This window comes from Onychomys torridus, chromosome 3 (genome assembly GCF_903995425.1).
Source record: "Onychomys torridus chromosome 3, mOncTor1.1, whole genome shotgun sequence".
Taxonomy (NCBI): Eukaryota; Metazoa; Chordata; class Mammalia; order Rodentia; family Cricetidae; genus Onychomys; species Onychomys torridus.
Window position 1 is genome coordinate 131,520,143 of NC_050445.1, and position 18,088 is coordinate 131,538,230.

The 18,088-nt window shown below is 48.3% G+C and overlaps 1 protein-coding gene across 1 annotated transcript in view; it reads right to left on the bottom strand.

Annotated features, from left to right (window-relative positions):
• Rassf4 (Ras association domain family member 4) overlaps positions 1 to 10,228 on the bottom strand; it is a 37,363-nt gene extending 27,135 nt beyond the window's left edge. Inside the window, exon 1 of the mRNA XM_036181448.1 lies at positions 10,107 to 10,228. The gene's annotated coding sequence lies outside the window, so the exon portion shown is untranslated. The remainder of the gene's footprint in view (positions 1 to 10,106) is intronic.
• Between the last annotated feature and the right edge of the window lie 7,860 nt (positions 10,229 to 18,088).

The following is an 18,088-nucleotide window of genomic DNA, read 5'->3' on the forward strand; positions in this document are numbered from 1 at the left end:
TGGCAAGTCTGCTATGATTATATAGAAAAACTACTGACTTTTTATGCCTACTTTTTATCCCGTTACTTAGCTGAGAGTGTTTGTCAGTTCTGAGAGTTTTTTTCTTAAGAGTTTTCTGATCAGTTCTGAGAATTTTCAAGGACAGGGTCATGTCATCTATAACTGGGAACAAGTTGGCTTCTTCCTTTTCAATTTGTATCCCTTTTTTTTTCTTTCACTTTTCTTACTGTTCGTTGGAGTCCTTGTCTTCTTCCAGATTTTACTGGAAATGCTCTCAATTTCCCCCCATTTGGTACAATGTTGGTCATAGGTTGGCCATCAAGGATTGGCCAACCTATTATTCACAATTATTTTATAATAATTAATATTGCAAAAATGACTATATTACCAAAGATGCTATACAGATTCAACACAATCCTCACTCAAATCTCAATGACATTCTTCATAAAGCTAGAAGAGATAAAAACAATTCTAACATTGATATAGACCAAAATAGCCAAAGCAATCCTCAGCAGAATGAACAATGCTGGAGGTGTAACTGCACTTAATCCCAGTACATCACACAGCCACTGTGCCTGATCACAGTATATCACACAGCCACTGCACCTGATCCCAGTATATCACACAGCCACTGTGCCTGATCACAGTATATCACACAGCCACTGTGCCTGATCACAGTATATCACACAGCTACTGCGCCTGATCACAGTATATCACACAGCCACTGTGCCTGATCACAGTATATCACACAGCCACTGTGCCTGATCACAGTATACCACACAGCCACTGCACCTGATCCCAGTATATCACACAGCCACTGTGCCTGATCACAGTATATCACACAGCCACTGCACCTGATAACAGTATACCACACAGCCACTGTGCCTGATCACAGTATACCACACAGCCACTGTGCCTGATCCCAGTATATCACACAGCCACTGCGCCTGATCACAATTCATCACACAGCCACTGTGCCTGATCACAGTATACCACACAGCCACTGTGCCTGATCACAGTATATCACACAGCCACTGTTCCTAATCACAGTATACCACACAGCCACTGTGCCTGATCCCAGTATATCACACAGCCACTGTGCCTGATCACAGTATACCACACAGCCACTGTGCCTGATCCCAGTATACCACACAGTCTAATAATAACAAAATTATTAGAGCAGATGTTAGATCCAGGGGTGGAATAAATGACCTGGAATAAGACACAGAGCCATGACCACCTAAATTTTGACAAAGGTGTCTGTCAAAACCTTACATTGCAGAAAAGACAGCCTGCCTCACAGATGTGCTGAGAAAACTAACTTATCCTGTGCAGAAGAATGAAGCTAGACCTAGTGAGATCCTGAAACTTGGAAACTGCTAGAGAAAAATGGGAAGAATACGTCAAGTCCCAGGCACAAGCAAGGACTTCCTGAAAAAGCTTTCCAACTGCTTATGAAAAAATCCCGGGAACTGACAGATGACATCACGTGACAAATGGACAGCTGGTAGAGCAAAGGGACCACCTACAGAGCGTGGGAAAATCATCGCCAGCTATGCATCAATGCACTGATATCGAGAACACAGAAAGAGCCAAGGAACTCACACATAGAAATCAGAATCATCTGATTACTTAAAAGAAGAATTACAAACAGTCAATAAATACTTGAAAACATATTCAACATTCTTGGCCATTGGAAAAATGCAAATTAAAACTGATTTAGAGTCCTTCTCACCCCAGTTAGAATGTCTGTCATGAAGAAAGCAAATGCTGGCAAGAATGTGGGGGAAGGGAGCCCATACGCCACTGTGGGGATGTAAATTTGTGCAGTCACAATGGAAATCAATATAGAGATTCCTAAAAAGCAGTAGCGTATGACGCAGTTACGCCACTTCTGGGTATATGATGGAAGGGTCTAAGTTACATACCTATGAATGTTGTTGCTGTTGTTGTGTTTTAAAGAAAAAGAACCAGTTCCTGTCTATTGTCATGGACCATTGGCACAGCAGCACACTCAATGGAATTTTATTCAGCTGTAAGAAAAAGATGAATCATGACATGTGAAGAAAATGGATGGAGCTGGAGACCACTGTGTAAAGTAAACAGAGCCAGACTCAGGAAGACAGTTATCTCAGATTCTCTCAATATGGAGCCTAGGTTTAAGACTCTCTCTCTCCCTTTCTCTGTCTGTCTCTGTTTCTCTCTTTATCTCTCTGTGTAACTAGAACAAGGATCACAAGGTAGAGAAAGAGATCACAATGGAGGGAGTGTACAGAAAAGAGGGTGATAGAATAATGTGAGATGGAAACAAAAAGAAGGGGGACTATCTGGAAGAAGGGAGGGAACAGAGGTGGGCAGGGGCAGGAAGCAAAAGGGAGGACAGAGGGGAGGGGGAGAGTCAGAACAAAGTATAATGGCCTATGTGTTTAGAGATGCTACTGTGAAACCTGTTACCTGATGTGCTAATGTAAAAATTAATTTAAATTTGTATTTTAAATGGTCTGTCTTCTCCTCTCCTCTCCTCTCCCTCTCCTTACACCCTCCCTCCTTCCCTCCCTCCCTCTCTCCCTTCTCCTCTCTGTCTCCCTCTCTCTGCACAAGAGGAGACCAGAAGCATCAAATCTAACCAAGCTGGAGTTACAGACAGTTGTGAGCTGTCCAACATGGGAACTGAACTCCAATCCTCTGCAAAAGCAGTATACACTTGTAACCAATGAGCCCTCTCTACCCAGCCTCTCTAAAATTCTAAAAATATCTTTAAACAAGTTTTAGGTTTATTTAATTTTATACGTATGAATGTTTGCCTGCATGTATGTATGTGCACGACATGCCAAATACCCAAGGAGGCCAGAAGAGGGTGTCAGATCCCCTGGAAATGGAGTTAACAGATGGTTGTGAGCCACCAAGTGGGTGCTGAGAATCAAACCTGGGTCCCCTGGAAGAACAGCCAGGGCTCTAAGCTGCTGAGCCTTCTCTCCAGCTCCCCACCCCCTGTAATTTTTTTTAAAGAAAAAGAACCAGTGCCTGTCTGTTGACATAGTTAGCCAGAAAGCCATGTGTTCTAATGATGCTGAGCAATTCTGTGGGTCTGCATCCTTGACCCATCCACAGTGGATTTGCACTTGGAAAGAGAAGCAGTGCTGGGCTAACACACTGGTGTTTTGGGCATTTCTTATTATAACACTTAGGGCTACATAGTCAATTTTAAAAAAAAATAAAGAGAAAGAAATGAAGTAGAGCACACACTTGCAAGACAGACACACTTGGGTATGGAACTAGTTTGTGGCTTCAGACTCATGACCTGGCTTAGTTGACAATATCTTTATTCTCCCTCAGAATGAGAATACTTCCTTTCTTTTACTATGCAGTAGGAACACCTGTGAGTGGAATTTCCTTTAAGTCAAGCAGTGGCTGTTTATTAACAGGAAGGTCTTTTTAAGGAGCTACTATGATCTGGGTGGCTGCACATGCATGCCTTGCCTTTTGAGACTTGATTTTCCTATCTGTGCAATACGAATATTGCCCTCCAGTGGCTTTGATATTTCTTCAGCTGAAGAACTCTTTATTCAAATGGGAAATTTATGCAGGTAAAATTTAAGGGGACTGCTTTGGTCGGCAGTAAGACAGTTGGCAGGGAGCCAATCCATTAGAGCACCAAGTGATGGTTTAAGGAGACACTGCCTTCCCTTCCCTTGCTTGCCCTCAGCAGGTCCCTGAGGACACGCCCCAGGAGCTGGTAGTTTCTCTTGTAGTCGGGTGGCATTAGATGCTCAGAGGAAAAAGGGTAGAAGCAGGAGGCAGCTGGATTTCTGGTAGTGTAAACAGAGAAGCTTGACAGGGAAGGAGTATGCCCATAGCATTCATGGGAGCACAAGGAGGCAGTAATCATGGGGGGCTCTTGGGGGTTGGGGTTGGAGGGAAGTGAGAAGGGGCCATTTCAGCAAAATATGCTTTTCCAACTTCCCATAGGCCATAGGTCTTCTGGGGGAGGAGTCTCGGGTCCTTAGAAAAACAGCCTCTGTATTAGAGCAACACATCATTTCATTGTCCTCATCAGCTAGGAGGCCTTGGGCGAGTCACTTGGTATCCCTGGCTGTCAAATGCCTCCACCCCGGGTGGTAGAGTGTACACCATTCCCCACTGAGCTCCAGAGTTTGAGCTTTGGTGTATCTCACAGAATCCCCCATCCTCATTTGTTTAATCAGCCTTGCAGAAATGAAGATGTTCTAGAGATACTTTGTGACTTTCAATCTGACTATAGAACTATTGAAACAATGGACTCCAAATAAATGGGAATTTCCCCAGAAATCTAATGTTGGGAAAAGAACAAGACAAGCAGAGAGGAACTTGTTTTCTGGAAAGAGATTTCACCTGGTCCTCATAACCTGTCTGTCACACACAACCTTACAAGATCAGACAAGGTTGGGTCAAAGGTGTGGGGGGGACCACACCTTAACCAGGACTGGCTAGATGTGTGGATCCCTGACCCTCTATCTAAACTTCCACTGCGTTTCAGGATCCTGAAGCTGTTGTGGGATATCATTTTAACTAGGCAAAGATGTGTTGTATTTTTTTTATACTGCAGAATATTACTTTAACTATGTGAAGGTGTGTTACATTTGTTTCTGCTGCCTTTGTTAATGATGTAAAGATGTGTTACATTTGTTTGTGCCACATTTGTTAACTATGTAAAGATGTACAGTATTTGTTTCACCTTGCCTGCCTAAGGTCATTAGACCTGCCTGATTGGTCTAATAAAAAGCTGAACAGTCAATAGCTAGGTAAGAGAGGGATAGGCGGGGCTGGCGGGCGGAGAGAATAAATAGGAGAAGTCCAGAGAAGGAGAAGGAGAGGGATCCCCTGGGGCCAGAAGCCAGGCAGTCACCAGCCAGCCAGCCAGCCAGCCAGCCAGAAACAAGAAGCAGTGAACTGAATACAGCTGTCTGGAACTTCCTTTGTAGACCAGGCTATCCTTGAACTGACAGAGATCTACCTGTTTTTTTGAGACAGGGTTTCTCTGTGTAGTTTTGTGCCTTTCCTGGATCTCACTCTGTAGACCAGGCTGGCCTCGAACTCACAGAGATCCATCTGGCTCTGCCTCCTGAGTGCTGGGATTAAAGGCGTGCGCTACCACCACCCCGGCAAGTTTGGCTCTTTTAATTAGCTTACTGAAGATGGGTGGCCTGACCTGAGTTGGGGCAGAAGTTGTGACTGCCACATTGGAGAACATGTGAACATTGTTTTGCCTTTAAGACCCTTTACTGGGTTGGTCTGAGCCTGCTGTTGCTCATTCTTATGCTCACAGTGTCTTAGTGAGTTGCAGAGTGTACCTAAGGGGTGTCTAGAGACTTGCCGACAGGGAGAGCTTGAAGAGAGAACACTTCCACTCCTGTCAGGAAGCAAAGTGGAGTGTCCCTCTATTTGGGTTGTTTTCCTGAAACTGCTTCCCTAATGCCAAATCTCCCTGTGTTCTGGGCACGGTGTCCAGAGGCAAGCTTCTTCGGTGGCCTACTTTCAATCTTTTGCAATCAAAAACTGTACTCATACTCTTAGCTGGCACTGAATCTGAGGCAGAGGCTCAATGTGCAGATAGATAGATGCTCCTTGGTAGAAGTAGACAGGGAGAAGATGCAGCTGGCCTGGCCTGCCACCAGGGCAAGTTTGAAAAGCAGCCACAGATGTAACGGGGACAGCCAGAGTCAGCGGGGCTACTCCTCTCTCTCCCCCTCCCCCAGTGGCCTTTGTCCTGGTCTTGCGCCCCCACCCCCCAACACACAAAGCTCAGTCCTCCAAGCTCACTTCTCTGGCTGGTATAGATGTATTCTCTGCTCCTCAGGAGCCTCAGGAGCCTGCATACCTGGCTACCTTCCCTCCGTGAACAGACAATGAGTGAGTTGTCCCCACTTTCCACTTCAGCGACTGCTCTGTTCTGCCAGGCATGTGGAGGCAGCGACAGCTGGCACGCAGCCTGCTGTGTGGTGACAAAGGCCACAGGAGCCTCCACACCTCCAGGTCTAGGCCCTTGTCTTTTTCTCTTCACAGAGGAAGGCCAATTCCGATTCTTTAGATCAGTGTGGGACCATCCCCTCAGGATAGGTTGCAGAAGGAGCAAGCTGGGGGACACCACTGGAGTGGAATATTCAGGAAATGAACTTGAGTGCACCGAACAGCCTTTTACTGTGAGCCGATGTGTGGCCTGCTTTTCAGTCTTAGAGGGTCCTTCCCACGCTGGTGAATGGAGATGGTTCTGTCCTTACTTGGCAATACGGGCAACGGGTCAATATTGAAAGTAAAATGTAAGTTGGTCAGTGAAACCAGAGAGCTTGGCTGCCTCTGTTTTAACCTTTCCAGGCACGATTCATATTTAGGTGTGATTCAAACCAAATGAGAAACAAAGTGGCTTGACCCGCAAGACACAAGAAGACACAGTCAGGCACAGCCAAGTGCCTCCCGCAGGGCTGCTGCTAGACTTAGAGAAGGCAGGTGCAGGCTACACTGCCCTGCACAAGTGGCTCCTAAAGCTGGGGCCAGGAGCCCAGGCTCTGCAAACAATGAGCTTCTAAAAGGCCCTCCCAGCACCTGTTAGCTTTCACAGGGCAGAGGTTCCCCAGAGAGAAGCCAGCTGTCTGCTGAGGGGATCTGGCTGGACACAGGCTGTCTGGTCTGGCCGTAGCAATACAGTCACCTAGCTGGCCAGCTACTTAGGCATAAACAGCAGGCAGCCACTTAGCAGCTGCTGTCCTCTCCTGTTGTCCGGTTCCAAGGTCTCCTCCCCTCCCCTGCCATTACCCACCTTTGGCTCAGCCATATTCCCTCCTGCTAGGCTGTTGAGTCCCACCAGCTGGGGAGCCCTGAGAGGATGTATACGTATACGGTGCCAGATGGGGGTGATGGAGGTCCAGGGAACAGCCCCACAGACATCGCCATCTCCATTCCTGCCTGACCATGGCTAACCATCTCTGTTATATGTCCCCTCCGGCCCTGGTGACTTTATATGAACCTGTTCTGCCATAGAGGCCTCCATGACAATGTTCCCCTTCCTCTGAAGAGACTGGTCCTTGTCCTTGGTCCCTCTGCATACTATAGGCCAGCCATCTCCCCTCCCTTGTGACTTCCTGATGTCAATCGTAGCCCAGGGGCAGTGCCTCACCCACACACCTGCTGGACAGGTTGCCCTCCAGTGTTCTTTCCTGCAAGCTGAGGCAATAAGTTTACTTCCAGCCCTCCCAACCCCCCCTCATGTAATGTACTCACACTTCCTGGCTCTGTGTCCTCACCACGTCCATTCAGACTCACTCCCAACCTATGCAAGGGAGGAGTCATGGAAACTGTTATCCACACAGCTATGGTTTGGGGGCCAGACAACTACTCCAATGGCCCGGGTCCAGGAGTACAGCCCAGCTGAGCAGACGCCCCCTGACTACTTGGTGCTAGCTGCTGCCAGGTTCTCCTGGGCACTCTAGTATCTGCTATACCCATGTGACCTTTGCCCTAGCCTGTGTGACACATGCAGCTGTTGGGAGTTTTCTCTGGAGACAAGGTGCTAGCTAGGTCCTAGAATCCTTTGGGACATGGATTCTTCTGAAAACATAGCACCTTCATCCCAGACTGAGAAAAATGTGTGAGTGTGATTGTGCTCACGTGTGCATGCAAGTGCACACATGGATTGTCATACTACCATAAGGGAATCAGGATGTCAGCTTCCACTTGCCCCAGATCCCAGGCTGAGAATGTGCTGTATCCCAGAAAAACATTCTGGCTGAGCTTTTCTTGGTTGAGCTGGTGTGTGACCCCAACTGTTCTGCCATCACTGGATCTTGAGTTAGCCAGCTGTAGCGGCAGCTGGTCTGACATGTCCCTTGGGCTCTTCTCGGGACTGAAGCGAGGGGATTATACCACAACCCACATCTCTGTTACTAAAGGTCAGGCAAGGGGATGGGCGGGGCTCCAAGTCTGTCTCAGGGTATGTCCCAGAGGAAGTCCCTTTAGGCAGGCAGGAGATTCAGGGAACTACAAGTTTGGGGAAACTGCAAAAGCTTTGGGCAAGCAGCCACTTCTGAGCTGTTGGACGGTTACTTTTAAACAGTTTTAAGGGCCAGCAAGGTGGCTCTGCGTGTAAAGGCACTTGCCGCCCAAGCCTGATGGACCCAAGTTCCATCCTCAGAACTCATGGAAAAGGGGATGGGAAAAAAACTGACTTCACAAAGTTGTCCTCTGACCTCCGCACGAGCAGCATGGCATTGCATGTGACCCACAGCATGCACATGAACATGTGATTCACACCACACACACACACACACACTAATAATAATAATAAAGATTAAAAACAATTTCAAACTGTTTTTTTCAATGTACTTCTAAGAGGTTAAACAACTCAGTCTTTCCAGTGGCTGGGCTTAAAGCTTACCCTGCCCCGATTGCACAGACCCTGTCTAGCCCTTCCTATTTTTGAATTGAAGTTCCTCACCAGTTAAACAATTAAGATCTGAAGGGTTCATCCATAACATAACATCCATGACACTGGGCGTCAGGCACCAGGAAGATAGCAATGTTCTAAGAAGGGAATGTGGGACTCAAAGAGGAGAAAGGGCTCCTAAGAGTCAGGAAACAGGTGGAATTTAGCCCTGAAACCGGGACTCAGGTCCCTAGGGGCAAAGTGCAGAGGGCTTCCCGGTAGAGCCAGTAGTCAGGCTGTCTCCTCAGAGACTTGCCCGCATAGGGACTGAGCTTCTTTCTACTTCCACACTCGGTTCTTGTTCTCCATCCCACAGTCCCCAGTTGGCTCTGACTCAGTGAGACCTGACTTTAATCCTGTTGTCAACCTCCTAACACCCTCGACTCTCCTGGGTGTCAGTCAGAAGGGCACTCCAATCTGTGCATCAGCATCAAGTCTGCAAGTGTGAGCACTCGGGAGCTAGGACTCAAGCTGTTAAACACACATGACAACGTGCTGAAACACACCCTAGCGTAATTCCCAGCAAGCAATAGTTTGACCTAAGATGAATTTCCTCTTCTCTTTTCTCCCTTCCTCTCTCCCTCAGCACCCTCCTTCCCGCTAAGGTTCCTCTCCCCATCTCCAGCCTCCTGGGGGAACAGGAAGCCGCAGGCAGGTCTGTGTTTACCTGTCCTCCTGTGCCTCAGTTGTGTTTGCTTCCCAGGGCGTCTGGCAGGGCTGAGTGATACTCTAGTACCTGCAGGCGAACTGCAGCAAGGGTGGTCCCTGCCAGCGTAGTGTGTCACTTTGGCGAATAAGCTGCCTGGGTTCAATTCCTGGATCCCGGCCCTCACCTGCTATGTGACATCCCTTTAATTCCCAACGAGGTGGGATTTCTAAACTCCCTTACAGGGGTTTTAAAGGGTTCTGGCTGTCTTGGCACAGGCAGTCTAGGAGTTGGGACCACAGGCGAACCACTGTCCAAGGAGTGAAGTTAAGGAGATTTGGAGGTACAGTTCCCCAACGTTCTACCCCTCAGCTCCCCTCCCCTGCTTTTGTTACGCAACGCTTGGGGTGGAATCCAGCCTTCACGGGTGCCACACAAGCACTCCACCAACTGAGCCAGAGCCCCAGCCTCCCTAACGAGTCTAGCCTCAGATTCACATTTGAAAATGGGGATAAAGAAAGCAATAGTGTGACCGCGCAGTGAGGAGTGAGTGGCATATTGTGTTAAAGCCCTTTGCTCACGGCCAAGCGTCACAAACAGAGAAACAAGTGCCTCGACGAGCTATCATCCTGGCGTTGGGTTTCCATCTGTGAAATCAGACAGTTTTGCTGGAAGCTCTCTTCCCGCCTCTGAGACCATGTCTCGGGGAGACTGGCTGAGAGGACGGATGAGGGGAGCACAACTGTGGCCGGCAGTTTGGTTCACGTGTCCTGTTAAGATGTAGCCCCTAAAGTGCCTTATCCTAGGAGATGTTAGGCACAGTGCCACTCTCAGCCCTAGTTGGAGGCCCCCAGTGCGCCAGGCTGGCAGGGGGAGGAGACTCACGCACAGCGGCCGAAGGGCACAAGTGCTCAGGCTCCAGCGCTCTGCCTGATCGACGCCCCAGAGTTGAGGGTGGAGTGGTCCGAGAACGTCCACTACCTCTGCAGCCTAGGCATCACTCACCGTCCAGTCATCGCGTGGTCCAGAGGCCACCAGCAAAGCAGTCCCTCCGCCTGCACCAGAGTTGTTCCTGCAACCGGCTTCAGAGCCGGGCTTCTGCTGCATGGGGCCAGGTCCGCCCCTGCCCGCCCTGGGCACACCTCTTCCCGCCCCCGGACACGCCCCTCTTCGCCCTGGGAACGCCCCTTCTCCCTGGTCAACCGCATTGCCCATCAGCCCATCTCCTCCCTCCTGAGTGCTTGCTACCGTTGCCCCTCAAGAAGACCCCGGGCATCTGCCCGCTTGCTTGATCTCCATGAGCACCACCAAGCGTTCCGCGCGTTACTTAAGTTCCCAATCCTGAGGGCGCCTCAGGAGGCAGAGAGAAAGCAGCTGGACTGGGCCCTAGGGGCCAGGGATCCTGGGTAACGCAGATCCTTGGGTTTCAACAAAGGCCTCTGCGCAGGCGCTGCAGCTACAACTGTGTGCATCTTGAGGAGGGTGAAGTGTGTGTGTGTGTGTGTGTGTGTGTGTGTGTGTGTGTGTAACCTGCAATTATTTATCGTCTAGGTGGCACCTGCAAGCAAAGGCGTGGCTTCTCAGAAAGCTCCATTAAGAAATCCGAGCTGGTGGATTAAAAAGTTAGCTTCCTCTCCCGGCCCTGTCTTTTGAGCACAGATTTGCCAATGCTGAGGCGGAGCCTCAAACTATAGGCCACTGTGGGAACTTAGCGGGGCTGGGCGGCTGGGGTGCAGGTTGTAGGGCAGGGGAGTATTGCCGGCTCTGTTTTATGTCACTAGCCCCAGTCCTGACCTCAGGACCTCTTGGCTGCCCATGTAATGTAAATCAGCTCAGCTCAGTCCCTGGCTTCTAATCCTCTTAGGGTCACATGGCCATTTTAGAGTGTGATGCGGATCTTAAAATGTAAGGTATTCAACACATTTGAAAACCAGCCTGGGATTTGAGTCCTGGGACTCAGACTGAGCGAGTTTTGCTAGTTATTTTGGCTGGTGACTGTGAGCATAGAGACTGTACTTTGTCCTTTCCTTCCTGTGTGCAGACTCTCCCTGTCTACTTCCCTACCTGCAGGGGGCTAAAGGTGATCAGCTCAGCCTTTGCTTGTATTCTTCAAGAATGAATTTTGTCCTGAGAAGGTGGCTTTGGCTGATGCCTAATCCCATGGCTCCCCATTTTCTGAGAGACCAAGAACCATGATCATTGCCTGCTGAACCGGCCAGGGCCGGGCCACTTTGTGAATACACGATCTTGCAATGTTGGGTTATTCCAGCCAAAGACATTTCAAGTGCCTATAACTGATATGTACATATTTATAAACATTGATCTAGAAAAAAAAATAAAAAAGAATGATCCATTCACTGCCAACTCCGGGTTCCTATGGTTGCTGTTGGAATACATGTTTCTTTCCACAGTCCAAATGCTGGGCATCATTAGAACAGAGACCAATATTTGGGTGCTTCTAAAAGCTTTTACAAATCAAATGCACAAAATTCCACCCTCACTCCCAACATCTCCAATCCACTACAGTCCAGGTGAAGATGTAAACAGCACGTGAGTGGGTAAGTCTCCCTGGGGCTCTCTAGTACAAATTACACCCTCTGCCCCAGTTCATGCTGTTGTCTCATCTAGTTTGGGACGTATGCCTGAGGTGTCCTGAGCACTCCTTATACCTTGTGCTGCTTGTCTGGCCCCCTGAGGCTCCTCAGCTCAGCCTCAACTGCACTGGTGACTGCTTATATTTCATCTGGAGTAGGAGGGTCTGCCCTGCTGCCCAGTGTTGGCTGCCTCTCCCTTCTGGTGGGTACTGTGGTTACTGACAGTTGCCTACTGGACACCCACTGTCTTGTTTGGAAAAAGGAGGGAAGAAGGGAAGGAGAGGGGACGAGGGGAGGGAGAGACAGTAGAGAGAAGCCTGTTTATCAGGAACAGCAGCATGCTAGTCCCTAGTAAGGGATCCTGTATTTTTTCATGCTACACTCACAACTCACAAGGGGATGGTATAACTAGAATTTAAACAGGTAACTGATGAAGTATCAGTGTTCAGTACACACTGTATGTTATATTTTGCTGTGGGATGTTCTATATGTCAAATGTGTTGCTCTGATTGGTTAAAATAAATAAAGTGCTGATTGGCCAGTAGCCAGGCAGGAAGGATAGGGTAGGCGGGACAAGGAAGAGGAGAGGGCTGGGAACAGGAAGGCTGAAGAGATATACTGCCAGCAGCAGCCATGACAAGATGTAAGGTACTGGTAAGCCACGAGCCACGTGGCAAAGTATAGATTAATAGAAATGGGCTAAATATAAGAGTAAGAGCTAGACAATGGTAGGCCTGAGCTAATGGCCAAGCAGTTTAAATAATGTAAGTGTCCATATGATTATTTTATACGTTGGTTATGGGACCACAGGGGCTTGGTGGCACCTGGAGAGAAGCTCTCCAACTATTTTGTATTTTGTAGAACTTTTGCTTTGTTGTTTATGCTTCAGTGGTGTGTATTAGATTGTGATATAAAATGTGTACTTCAGTGGGAAAAATGAAAACAGTAATCTCAGTCAATCTTGACAATCATCCTCATGGCTTTCCTATAGCTTTTGAGGAGTGGCCCTCATACTCACTTCTGGGCAAAGAGAGGAGAAAGAATGCATGGAAGAATTTGAGGGGAGGGTAGAGAAAACTTTAGTTTTCTTAGTAGAAAGAAGAGATGCCCCCTTCCCCCTCCCACCCCGAGCCCCTTCTTGTCTCATGTGGATATAATATGCAATGTCTGAAGCCCTGGCCACCCATTTGAGATCAGGACACAATATGTCCACATGCTAAAGCTAGTGAATTTATAAAGCAAGAAGGAGACTTGGTCTTCATAAAATGTCTTAGAGTTTCTGGACTCTCTTCAATAAAGCTTCGCAACAATGATGCAATATGTGTAACACACGGCCAGTGTGACAATTCCCTCCCAGCTCATCTTGGGTCCTTAGTTTCCTCCTACCTTCCCCCTTCTGGTCCGGTCGCACTGAATGTTCCTGTCAGCCTGTGCACCTGGTGTTCATTTGTCCCTCTGTCTCTTCTCAGTCAGACACTGCCAGGCTGACTCCTCACCTTCTTTGGGTTCTCACTCAGAGATCATTGTCTCTTCCAAATCTTTCCTGGCCTCTACTATGCCCCTCCCGACCCACTCATATCCCTCTCTATGTTCCATGTCTTCATCTTGGACTCCCTAAGTGAGGGACACTCTTCCCTCAGCTGCTGAGCACCTGGGCTGTCATGGTGTTGCATTGGTGCCCAATGTGCTATTGGTTTTCCATCCATTAGGCAGATTCAGGAAAGATACAGACTCTCAGAGGCCCTAGCCCCATTTCAGGTGAGTCATGAATAATATGGGATTGGGGCTCAACTTCTGCTGGCCCTATATTGAGGAGTGAGGCTCAAAGGACCCCTTCAGGTCTCAGGTGATGAGGCCTCACAGAAATCTGTAACACCACAGCAAAGCGGGCTTTGAGGAATTCCTGTTCATGGTGGGAGACCCATTCTTACAGCATGAGGCCAGCAGGAAATCTTTAGGAAATGTCATGATTTTTTTTTAACAGCCCAGGATGATTTGTAGGGCCTGTAAAAGGCAAATGGATAAGCTCCTGGCTCACTCTTTCACACAGGAGCTAGGAAGAAAGAACTCGGGCTCCATTTCTAAGTGGGGAGTTTAAGCCACTAGGGAACTGCTAAAACCCACGGCAAGGTGAGGCCGCCACCCAGGGCCTGCCCTGCTCTAGGCTGCCTGGGGGAATCTTGGCACCAGGCTCTGTTCTAAAGCAACTGGGGAATTCTCTTTGTGTAAGAGCTCATGTGCTGAGATATAGTTTAGACAGACACATGGATTCTGAAACATAGGCTAATAGATTTTTATATAAGGGATGTTAAGATGAAAATCACTTAACTTTTTTAAAGCATTTTATTCTACATTTATTTAGTGTGTAACACACACACACACATATACACACTCATATACATGCATGGTCTACCACACACCCATGGAGGTCAGAGGACAACAGATGAGAGGTGGTTCTCTCCATCATGTGGGTCCCAGAACTTAGGTCATGAGGCTTAGCGGCAGGCCCCTTCCCTGTGAGCCATCTTGCTCACCCATCCTCTTTTCCTGAGACAAGGTCTCATATAGCTCAGGCTGGCCCAGAACTCAGGGTATGGTCCTCTTGCCCCTGCCTCCCTGGGATGACACGTGAGCACCACTGTACTTGGCTCTGAGAACCGCTTTCAAGGCCATTTTTGAATTAACATTAGCAAGTCAATTTCCTAAGGCCCTGGGCATGGCTTTGTGTGATCCCTTTCCCTTATCTCCAACATGAGATTCAGAACATGTGCCTTTTCTCAGCAATTGCTCAAGAACGTAGTGTGATCCCAAAGGGACTTCTGTGGCTGGTGACAGCTCCTGATCTGCTGGAGAGCCAGTCACATATCTCTGTGGGTGCTGGGTGCTTGGGTGTGGTCCCTCAGTAACGAGGGCATTTGTGTGTGTGTGTGTGTGTGTGTGTGTGTGTGTGTGTGTGTGCTCTGAATGTACAGGAGGCTTTGTGAGGGCTTGCCCTTAGATTTCAAGTAACGGCTCCAAACTTCGGCACACCACCTGGCCACCTTTTCTGTGTCAAAGGGTCTCACCAACTCCCTTTGTTGAATCGCAGGTAACAACTCTGGGCTAACATAAGAGACTCTTGCCCCATCTCAGAGCCAGGCTGCAGATAACAGTATATTCCCCAAATGGATATAAATTTTAATGGCGTACGCTGCACAACTGCCTTCTCATTAAGTGCGCACATGCTGAAAGTCGTGATGGTGCTTTGTCCTTTAAGGTAATGCTTTGGGAATGACTGTGTACTCCAAGCCGCAGAACTCCTAAGTGCTAGCACAGGGTTTCCCAGGAGCCTTTGCCAGGTCACGTGACCGGAAGTGCTGCTGAAACTTGCTTCAGAGCAGAAAGACCCGTGTGACTTGAGCCCTTCCCCCATCTAGTCCCAGGGGAGGGGACAAATGCGGAGCCAATAGCTGCTCCCAAAACTCGTGGGAGGAGGGGCTGGCCTGAAGGCGCCTTCAGAGAGCACCTTTATTAGCTGCTCACTTTTCTCACCTTCTTATCTTCCTGAGACAGGAAACAGAGCACATGGAGGGAGAGGGTAACTCCTTCCAAGAGTACAAATTAGAAGGCGGAAGAAGGATGCCATAGCTTTCTGAGGTTTCCCCTGCCTTCGAAGCCCTTGCCCAAGACCGTCTGAGACCCCCCCACCTCCCCCGGACCACTGCCTCACACTTGTACTACTTCACCAGGCACCCACAAGCCCCCACCCCCACCCCCGGACTGGACTCCTGGAGGGCTCAGGAGGTGGGGAACTACCGAGTACTAGTATTGACATTGCTATTGCTGTAACTGTAAACTGCTGCATCATAAAAAGAAGATGCACTAGTACGGCCTTGCATGGCTCCCCAGTGTGCTGCATTTCAGCAGCACTATCATCTGAGTGGCTGCAGAAAGTGACTTCATGTTGTTCCATGTTTTTATTCCTTCTACAAACCACTGGGCACAGGGAGTCACAGGAAACAGTTCAAGGGTGGGAAAGTTTGCAGGAGGACACTGCTCTTCACAGAAATCTTCAGAGAGGATTGTTCAGTGCCCCACAAAGAGCCTGGGGTTGCCTGGGAGCCCTAGTTCCTGAGAACAGTGAGCTGCTGCCAGAGAGACACAGGAACCAGGGTCTTCCCTCAAGCCAGGATGTGAAGCCGCCAAAGGAAGCAGAGACCTCCCAGAGGGAGAGACAAGGAGCCTCAGGGAGCACAGAGCACTCACACACACAAGGGCCATCTGTCCAGCTCCGAGTGTCTCCTAACACAGAGCATCCTGGGGAATTCACTAAAATTAAGAGTCTTCTGAGGAATGCAAAACATTCCTGGCGCCAGGAGCAGGCTGGCCTCTAGCCTGTGGCCTTGACACAGGAGCCTTGCGACTAAAAGAAATGAAAGATGCCTCAGTTGAGTTGACCTCCCTTCTCTGGCGCTAAAGCCCACCCCCCAAGTTGCCTTTTGAGTCTTCGGATCCCAAAGACTTGTGTGTTGGGAGAAGGCCGGAGCCATCGACTTGCTAGGCTTCTAATGCTTTGTCTCCCTTTTGGAATGGGCCCTGGCTTTTTGTCACAGAAGCTCTCTGGGTGAAAGGGATAAACGTTGTCATTATAGCTGTGAGAGCAGAATAAGCAGTGTGTTCGTTAGGCTTCCCCACAGAAACAGTACAGCTAAGACATGTATGCAGCTGTGGTCAGTGTGTGTCCTCCATGTCTGATCAACTGGAGTTGCAGGAAAATCATTGCAACTATATGGAACTTTGTAGGATTTCCTTTGTTATTAGTCCCTGTGCTTTACAGTGTGAGAATTACTGACGCTCACACCGTGAATGAGATCATTCAAAGTATATAGAAGTGTACATGTGACTTACATGGAAATACCACATTCATTAAAGGTCGTGAGTATCTGCATATTTAAGTATCCATAGTGGACTGGAACCAGTCACCCAAGAAAGTTGCTCAGGAGTCTATGGGTTGATGAATGGAATGTCTGTTAGGCAGGACCCACAGGCTGGAGATTAAGATAAGGGTTGATGTTGCAATCTGAAGTCTGCCCTCCACTGAGCTGAGAATTTAGCAGACTCCTGAGCAAAATGGCAGGCAGAGATATGTTTGTGTCATGAACCTCACTCAATCTTTTCTCTGAAGGCCATAAATTGATCAAGTGAGACCCTGCCCACACCACAGAAGCCAATCTCTTTATTCAAGGGCCTATTAAGTTACATATTAATATCACTTAAAATACCTTCACTATAGCAACTAGACTGGGGTTTGATCCGACAGCTGGGCCTTTGGGCCCATAGGCTAGCCAAGCTGCTACCTGAAATTAGCCATCACAGGCAATGATGACCTATTCTGGAATGTGACCAGTAGTCCACATTGCCTCATGTCCCCATGAGGACAGACTCCATGCAGAGAGTGTATGCCCATAACAGGTTTTCCAGGACTCCAGGATGGAGGCAGCCTCTTTTCCTTGTATGTTGACTAGAGTCTTATTATGTAGCTCAGGCTGTCCTTGAACTCACAATCAGGTAACCACATGCTGCTGGGATTTCATGCTTCAATGTACCTGTGTCACCTATAGCAATTCAGGGGCCTTTTGTTCCTCTTAGGCTTTATGAGTCTATATTAGGGCTTGCCAAATATTTTCTGTGAAGGGGAAATAAAATTGTTTTCATATTTTCAAGGCACTGCATATGTGTTGCAACCACTCCAGCAAAAGTAGCCATAGACCATAAGGCAATGAATGGGTGTTGCTTTGACAATAAAACTTTATATAACAAGCAGAAAGCCTGAGTCTGTCCATTTTTCTCTCTGCCAAACCTTTGGAAGGACACATAAGCTGCACTGTGGCTTAAGATTCTTTTAGGCAAAAAGAAACAAAGCAAAGAAGACTTCATTATCTCTCGTAATGAAAAGTCCAGATACTGATAGTCTGAAACCTACATTATTCGGTGTCTCAAAGTCGTCTTTAGGGACTACAGTCTGTTTGTCACCTGCCATCTTCAGCATTTTTGGCTCAGCGACTCCTGCTGCTTGCCACAAGCTTCTGAACTTCTCAAAGACACATTCACATTTTTGGGGGGCAGAGAGAAGAGCAAGAGAATGCTGTAGCAGTCTTCCTGTTAGCATTGAGGGCATCTTCCAGAAGCTTTCTCTCATTATCACTGTTCAGAGCTAGGGATGGTGGTTCACTGAGGCTGGGCCAAGTACACAGCTGCCCAAGGGGTGGGTAGGTGTGTGGTGAAACTTAAGACTCCACAAGGTGGTAAAAGCTGTTCATGAGAAGAAGCCCAGCTGTTGACGAGGCTGGGAATCATGTTGTGCTGAGCAAGCAGATGGTGAGGAGAGAAGAGAACAGGCTGGACAGACAGAAG